The 7,417-nt window shown below is 38.6% G+C and overlaps 1 non-coding gene across 1 annotated transcript; it reads right to left on the bottom strand.

Annotated features, from left to right (window-relative positions):
* Positions 1 to 6,674: 6,674 nt before the first annotated feature.
* On the bottom strand, positions 6,675 to 6,781 carry LOC145626070 (small nucleolar RNA R71). The gene has a single exon (XR_014110940.1). It is a non-coding gene; the product is annotated as a small nucleolar RNA R71 (small nucleolar RNA).
* Positions 6,782 to 7,417: the final 636 nt, after the last annotated feature.

Genomic DNA, 7,417 nt, shown 5'->3' with positions numbered 1-7,417 from the left:
TTTTTAGGGTTTGTTTTACCTCTCTCTCTCTTTTAAAAATCCCATTTCAAGAAGTCATCCACGGAGATTGTCGTGATGATGGAGTCACTTTATTTGTATTTATTGAACTTTTGGTTCAGAGATTGTCGTGACGATGGTCGAATAAGTTGAAGAAGATGATGAGCATTAACTTTTGTAATTGGTGATTGCCACATAAACACTTGTACATCACCAACAAAAAATTGGTCTATGTGATTGGGTGGGCGGGCAGGGGAAAATATAAACTACGTGGATATATCCAATAGCGTACAAGGATTTTGCCAATACACAATATGTAGGCACTATGCACAAGAAAAAGTGGTAGTTACCAGAATATATTAGTGGTGGTGGTCATTCAAATGAGAATGAGGATAGTAACTTATATTTTATCACCGTAACAAAATCAATAACACGCATGTCTCGGATAAACTTGAACTTTATATTACATATTTCTATTAACGTATACCACATATACACGTATGTGTATAGGTGAATGCACTACATATATATACTATAACCGCGACGCTGCATGCAACATGTATACTTATGTAGTAGGGGCATGTGACATGTAATAATTGCGAACATGTATGTGTACTTGTAGGGAATATTTCAAGCATTATCCCTAGCTTGAACCCCACTCTGATTATACACTAAAGTACGGTGGCGTCCAAAGGGAAAGAAGATAGAGAAAAAGTGTCGCCAACAAGTTTTAGGAACTTGTAAACCGTTGACGAGGTGAAGGTTACACTCCTTAACGATCCAAGTGATCGTTAACTCCAATAGGTCTGGAACTATGACTGGTAGTTCGGGGACGAAGGTACAAATCCAACCTAAAAGAGATTGAACCTGCCCTAATAATAGGCCTCTACTTTATTCTGATCGTATTCATGTGCACTTTTTGACTAACATGCAATCAATAGGATTAACCCTAAACTTGTTTATCTATGTTGGTTGAATATTAATGCACAAATAAAACTATTATTGGCGATCACTTGAATTATAATCAAATTAACCCTAAACAAGATTATGAATTATCTTATTAAGCGTGATTACAAGTACCAATTCCCTTTAAAAATGCATAAAAGGTGTGATCAAGCAATAACAATATATGATCAAGCAACATAATCATTATAATAATTATAACAATTATAATAATTGTAATAATAATAATCATCATAAAATAATCATATTTATCATAATCATGTTAAAGCATAATAATAGCAAGATCTTAGGCATGCTACTAAAAAGATTAATAACAAACCCTAGAATGTCACTAAACAATAAAAATCAAAGCTTTAGCCCTAACATGATACTAACATGAATATTAGGAAGAAAATAGGAAGCATCGCAGGAATCACAATTGTCATATTTGATAATAGAAATTATAGTTATTACCCGAAACATGATGCTAGGAAGATCAAAACACCCTAACATGACACTAGGAATCATAATAATAACCTAAACATGATTTCTACATCAAAATATCAATAAATCAATTAAAGCACTTACTTGGATGCCTCGTATCTCTTTCTAATAACAAAATACACACGTTAGTAAATTCAAAGAAAATATAAATCAAACAATTAAATTAAATAATTGAAATAGAGATTAAGAAAGTTTAGACTAGATTTGGGACCAAACCCTCAGAAATTAAAACCTTTCTCGTCTAGGGCGAAGGCAACTTCGAACAACGCTAGGTGTTTCTAGATCTTGTGAATGCGGAGTTTTGTATGCATAAGGGTTCGTTTAGAAGAGAGAGAAAATAAGAGAATCTTGAAAACTAGAGAGAATAAGAAAATTAATTTTTGATTGAAAACGGAGTTTTAGGAGGCTATTTATAGAGAAAATCAGCCGGACGGAAAAACAAATCAGAGTTTCGTCGAGAATAAAACACGATTGGCGCCAGACGCTGGATATTAGCGCTAAGTGCTGAAGGTTAGCGTTTGGCGCCAAGCCTTAGCGCCAGGCGCTAATTCTTGTCGTCAGGCGCTAATAATCAGTTTCACGCGTTTTCTTAATTTTGATAAAATTTAGCCGTAAGAGAGGGCAAAATCGTATTTTCCTTAAAAACACTTCTTTTATTCTGATTAAAACTCTAAAAAGTCAACTTATCAATGCTAATTAAATTAGGAATGAAAAGAACCTTCTAGAAGAATCTAGAAGACTAAAATCAATTCTAATTGCATTAGGAATGATAAATCCATATTAGGCCCTCCTCTAGATCATTAGGCCGCATATAAACATTAAACCGGACCCAGTTTAGTAATTTGGCCATAACTTCCTCATTATTCATCGAAATTGGGCTTATAATATATCGTTGGAAAGCTCTTTTCAAGCCCCATCCAACTACACCATTATTGGACCCTTGCCATGGACCAAACCAAACTGGATCGACGTTACAAGAAGAATTAAAAACTAGCTGCAACACTAGACTTTCCACACTTTCACTTCATTCGATTATGATTCGACGTGAAAAGTACTCATCATTGGGTTTGTTTTTAGGGAGACACAAATGGGTTTCTAAAGAAGTCCCGACTTTGTCTGAGTTTGGAGAAACGCAAGTTTCGACAAGTTTCAAAAACGAAAGTCAAAGTATCGATAGGGACGGAGAATGATTCAGAACGTTTTGCGATCCTAAATCATTCTGGTAACGCCGATACCTGCAAACTAGCGTTAGTTAAACAGATAAAAGAGTTAAGAAATGCGTATCTTGCACCGTCAAGCACACGTCTCTGGAAGTAACCGATTTGCTGTTGTTGCATTGCTGTTGTGACAACCTTCCACAGTCTAGGGAACGCCATCTCGCTGTTTGTTTTGACGATCTTCTGCAATCTAGGGAACTTCGTCGATCTATACTGCTACATCTCGAGCCTTTTCTTGAATCATAGCGACAACCTTTCCAATCATAGCAAAAGGTCGTCGAAGACCGCCTCATCACGAACAACTCTTCTCGCATCTTGGTGATAACCTCCACAATCTTAGCAAATGCCGTCGAAGACCGCCCATCTCGTGCCATCTTATCAAATCTTTTGGTGACAACCTCCACAATCTTAGCGACTGTCGTCGAAGACCGCCCATCTCGTGCTATCTTCTCAAATCTTTTGGTGACAACCTCCACAATCTTAGCGAATGTCGTCGAAGACCGCCCATCTCGTCCTATCTTTTCAAATCTTGGTGACAACCTCCACAATCTTAGCGAATGTCGTCGAAGACCGCCCATCTCGTGCTATCTTCTCAAATCTTGGTGACAACCTCCACAATCTTAGCGAATGTTGTCGAAGACCGCCCATCGCGTGCTATCTTCTCAAATCTTTTGGTGACAACCTCCACAATCTCAGCGAATGTCGTCGAAGACCGCCCATCTCGTGCTATCTTCTCAAATCTTTGGTGACAACTTCCACAATCTTAGCGAACGTTGTCGAAAATAACTTTACTTGAAGTCATCCTCAGTTGTTGCGATAATATTCCGAAGAAAACTACCGAAGACCAACGCTTGTCGATCTTTAAAGCACGCTTGAACTTTGCTTTAGCCAGTGCGTCGGCGCTTCTGCTGCTTGTAAACCAGTATGTCAGTGCTATGAACCATTACGTCAGTGCTTCTAAACCAGTATGTCAGTGCCTTTGTGATGAGCCAATGTTTAGGCGCTTTAAGCTAAGTGAGACGATCTTTCGGCAGGTCGATCACTTATTTGCGGTTCTAATCAAATCGACTACTCAATCATGTCAAATTGCTTATAGGGGCTAACTAGCGTACCAAGGAACCCGAAATTGCTGTACGAGGCTTCGAGCTCTGTCGCTGCTGAAATATATCTGGCGCCGCGATTTTTCTCTATCGCCAGACGCTGGGATCTAGCGCCAGGCGCTGAAATCTATTGCCAAACGCTGGATGTTGTCGTCTGGCGGTGGAGTCGGGTCTTCCCTATTCTACCCTTGTTGCCGTTGTTCATTGCTCGGTCTCGCTTCGAACTTTGAACTTGGTCGTTTCCTTTCAACCAAATCCGCTCAAATATTTTGTAAATTAAAGCTCTCCATCTCTAATTTACTAATCCATGCAACTCCTCTTATCTTGGAGGAATCTCCTGTGTCACATTCACAGTTTTTTTGAAAAAATCCGGGAATGTCCTCGCTTGCTGGGATGCACCTGCATTTATATCTTTGACTATAGGACTTTGCTTATCTTTCTTTAGGGTTGACCTAAGACTTAGTGTTTCTTGACTCATTGACTTGTCGTGACTCAAGGTATGAACTTCACTTACTGTGTTTGACTGACTCGAGGTTGACTCGACTCAAAGTGTATGACACATGTGTTAGACTCAAATTAAGGTGATATGACACGAAATGACTCGACGTGTACATGACTCGTGTGTGCATTGTATTGTGATCGTGGGACTCGATAATGTAAAAAAAGCAAAAAATTTTCGTCATTTTTTGTGGAGGGTACCGAATTTCTCCCGAAAAAGAAAGAAGCGAAAAAGAATCGAAGTGAAGTTTTTGAAGGTGCATGTTGAATGAGATTAATCCGTTAACGTTGTCTCTCATAGTTGCTATGTCTATTTTATATAGTGTTTTACCCCCGTCCCTTGGTCAGTATTAGTGGTGTTTTTGGCCTTTTCGAGCCACTTTTATTACTAATTGGTGTTTTCTAGTGTTTTTGTAGTTTTGTAGGAAATTGCTCTTTTGGAGCATTTTCCCGGGTTTTCATGGATCAACTACGGAAATTGGAGGAGCACGACCATCTTTGAAGCCCAAGGCCGGTTAGAGTTATCAAGTCGGTGATTAAGGGCTCGATGATCGGGATATCTAGGTATTGGGACCGAGTGATCAAGACCCTAAGTGGATATCCGGATTAGGCCGAAGAAATAAGCCTAATCGAAGTCCAAGCTCGAGCAGAATACCGGGCCCGATCGGGCATGCTTGCGCTCGATCGGGCGGGCGCGCAGAAGAGAGCACCAGCAAGAAGGCAAGCCCGATAGGGTGAGCATAAGCTCGATCGGGCGCGGCTGCCCAGGAAGACTCTGAAGAAAAAGGCGGGCCCGATCGGGCGGCCCTTCGCCCGATCAGGCGCGTGTTTCAGGAGCTGTTCCTTAGACGAGCAGTTAGTTTCTAATTAGGAGTTGTTTAGAGTTTTGTTTAAGTACGTTTTAGGATTATTATTTTTGACTTACCTTCTTTTTTAGAATTTCTCTCTCTACTTAGAATATTTTCTCTCTCTAGACTTCTCTCAACTTTTACTTTGTTCTTAACTCTATTCTTAATTCCAGATTTCTTTGGTAACAATTTCTCTTCTCTTAATCTTAGGTATTTATTTTATTCTTTTGATCATGTCTTGTTTTATTGCTTTGATTAGTTTAGATTTAATTATGTGTGAGCAGTTTTATTTCTAGGGTTTATGGGGATCCATAAATAATATGAAGGGGTAATTTATTGTTGTTAATTATCAATGCTAGACTAATTTCCTATTGATTGATTTAATGCTCTATGACTAGATTTGCGCAGATCTTTTATGCATGAGTTTGACAATACTGATTCGATATTCGAGAGATGAGAATTGATGTTTAGGTCTAGTTTCAATAGGCAGGTTAATTTATAAATGGTTAAGTCGAGATTCGAGAGATGAGATTTAATACTGGTAAATTAATTGTGTGATTATAATACGTAGCGAAAGCCCTTTATAATCTGATTAATTATGCATTGATGATTGGTTATTATGTTTTACCCTGGAATGTTATTTATTGGTGAACCTATACCCTAGGCCTTTTATTCATTGTTTTCTCCTTACTCTTAATCTTCGTAGTTTAGTTTCCTTTTATTACAATATTTTGGTTACTTTATAATTTAGATTGCTTGAATTAATTAGGAATAGAAAGACTAGTTTCCCTGTGGATTCGACCCTACTTCCCTATCTATTATTAGTTAGTGGTTTTAGGAATTACTTTTGATTAGGTGATATGACTTTAGCCTGTCAAAATTTAGCGTCGTTGCCGGGGAAACGGTTTTATTTTTATTTCCGATTATTTTTGTAGTCTAGGTTATTTCTTTTTGTCTCAAAGAACGTTAGTTCTTTGAGGCGTGTCATATTTGCTTTTAGTTCTTTGTTTATGCGCAGGTGTTCCAGATCCGGTTACATCCCATTCAATCCTGAGATCGAACAATCCTTCCATAGACAGAAGAATCTTTATAAGCAAATTCTGGCGGATTCTGGTGATAATAATAATCACCGAGACCCTCCAACTGATTCTAGCGACTCAGAGGTATCATCAGATCCAGAATCAGAGATGACGACTCTAAAGAAGCTTAATGATTATTCACAACCAAAGCTTACAGATTTTCCGCACCTTACTCCCACTCCAGCTCTTGATGGGGTACAGTTTGAGATTAAACCCCAATTTATAACGATGATAGAAAGGAAGCAATTTAGTGGAGCTAAGGGTGAAGACCCAAATCTTCATATTGTAGACTACTGTCAGTACTGTAATACCATCAGGCAAGCTGGGGTCACACAAGACCAAATCAGGGAGATTCTCTTTCCTTTTTCTTTTACTGGAAAAGCCAAATTATGGTTTAATGGTTTAAATAGAACTGCACTTGGTATAACTGACTAGGAAACTCTTGTTTTGAAATTTTATAACAAATATTATCCTGCAGAGAGAACATTTGTACTACGGAGTGCAATTCAGAACTTTGCCCAAGAAGCCGACGAAACTTTATATGAAGCTTGGGATAGGTTCAAGGACCTACAAAGAGAATGCCCCCACCATAATCTGGCACAATGGCAGTTAATCCAAGCCTTTTACAATGGGATTGGAAATTTATCTAGAATAATATTGGATTTTGCAGCTAGTGGGAGGTTTATGAACCTTAATGTTGATGATGCAGGTCAAGTTATTGAAGATATGACGATACATAATTCCCAATATGGGAATCCTAGAGGCTTTGCTAACAAGGGGAAGCATAATGTTTACTCTGTATCCTTTTTGCAAGCTCAATTAACCTCTATCTGCTAGAAATTAGATAATCTTAGTACTGCAAATGTAGCTAATGTTTCTGCAATTAATAATAATGCTAATGAGGCTTTCTGTGAAAATTGTGGAATTTTAGGTCATTAGGAACAAGATTGTAGGAGTTCCGTGGAGCAAGTCAATGCCTTTCAAGCTTATTGACAGAATAACCCATACTCCAACACCTACAATCCTGGGTATCAGAATCATCCGTACCTTTCCTACCGGAGTACCAATGTTTAAAATCCACCACCACCACAAGAATCACAGGCGCCACAACAACAACAACAGAAATATTACCACCCCAATGCTGGCCAGAAGAACCAACCACAACAACCCTCCTCATCTTCCGACCCTGCTTTGGTAGAAACTAGAGCGATGCTGGTTAATATGAAGAAGCA

The sequence above is a fragment of the Chenopodium album genome, chromosome 3 (assembly GCF_948465745.1).
Source record: "Chenopodium album chromosome 3, dcCheAlbu1.1, whole genome shotgun sequence".
In the NCBI taxonomy this organism is placed as follows: Eukaryota; Viridiplantae; Streptophyta; class Magnoliopsida; order Caryophyllales; family Amaranthaceae; genus Chenopodium; species Chenopodium album.
Note: the sequence above shows the minus strand (reverse complement) of the source record. Positions and strands in the feature narration are given on the sequence as shown.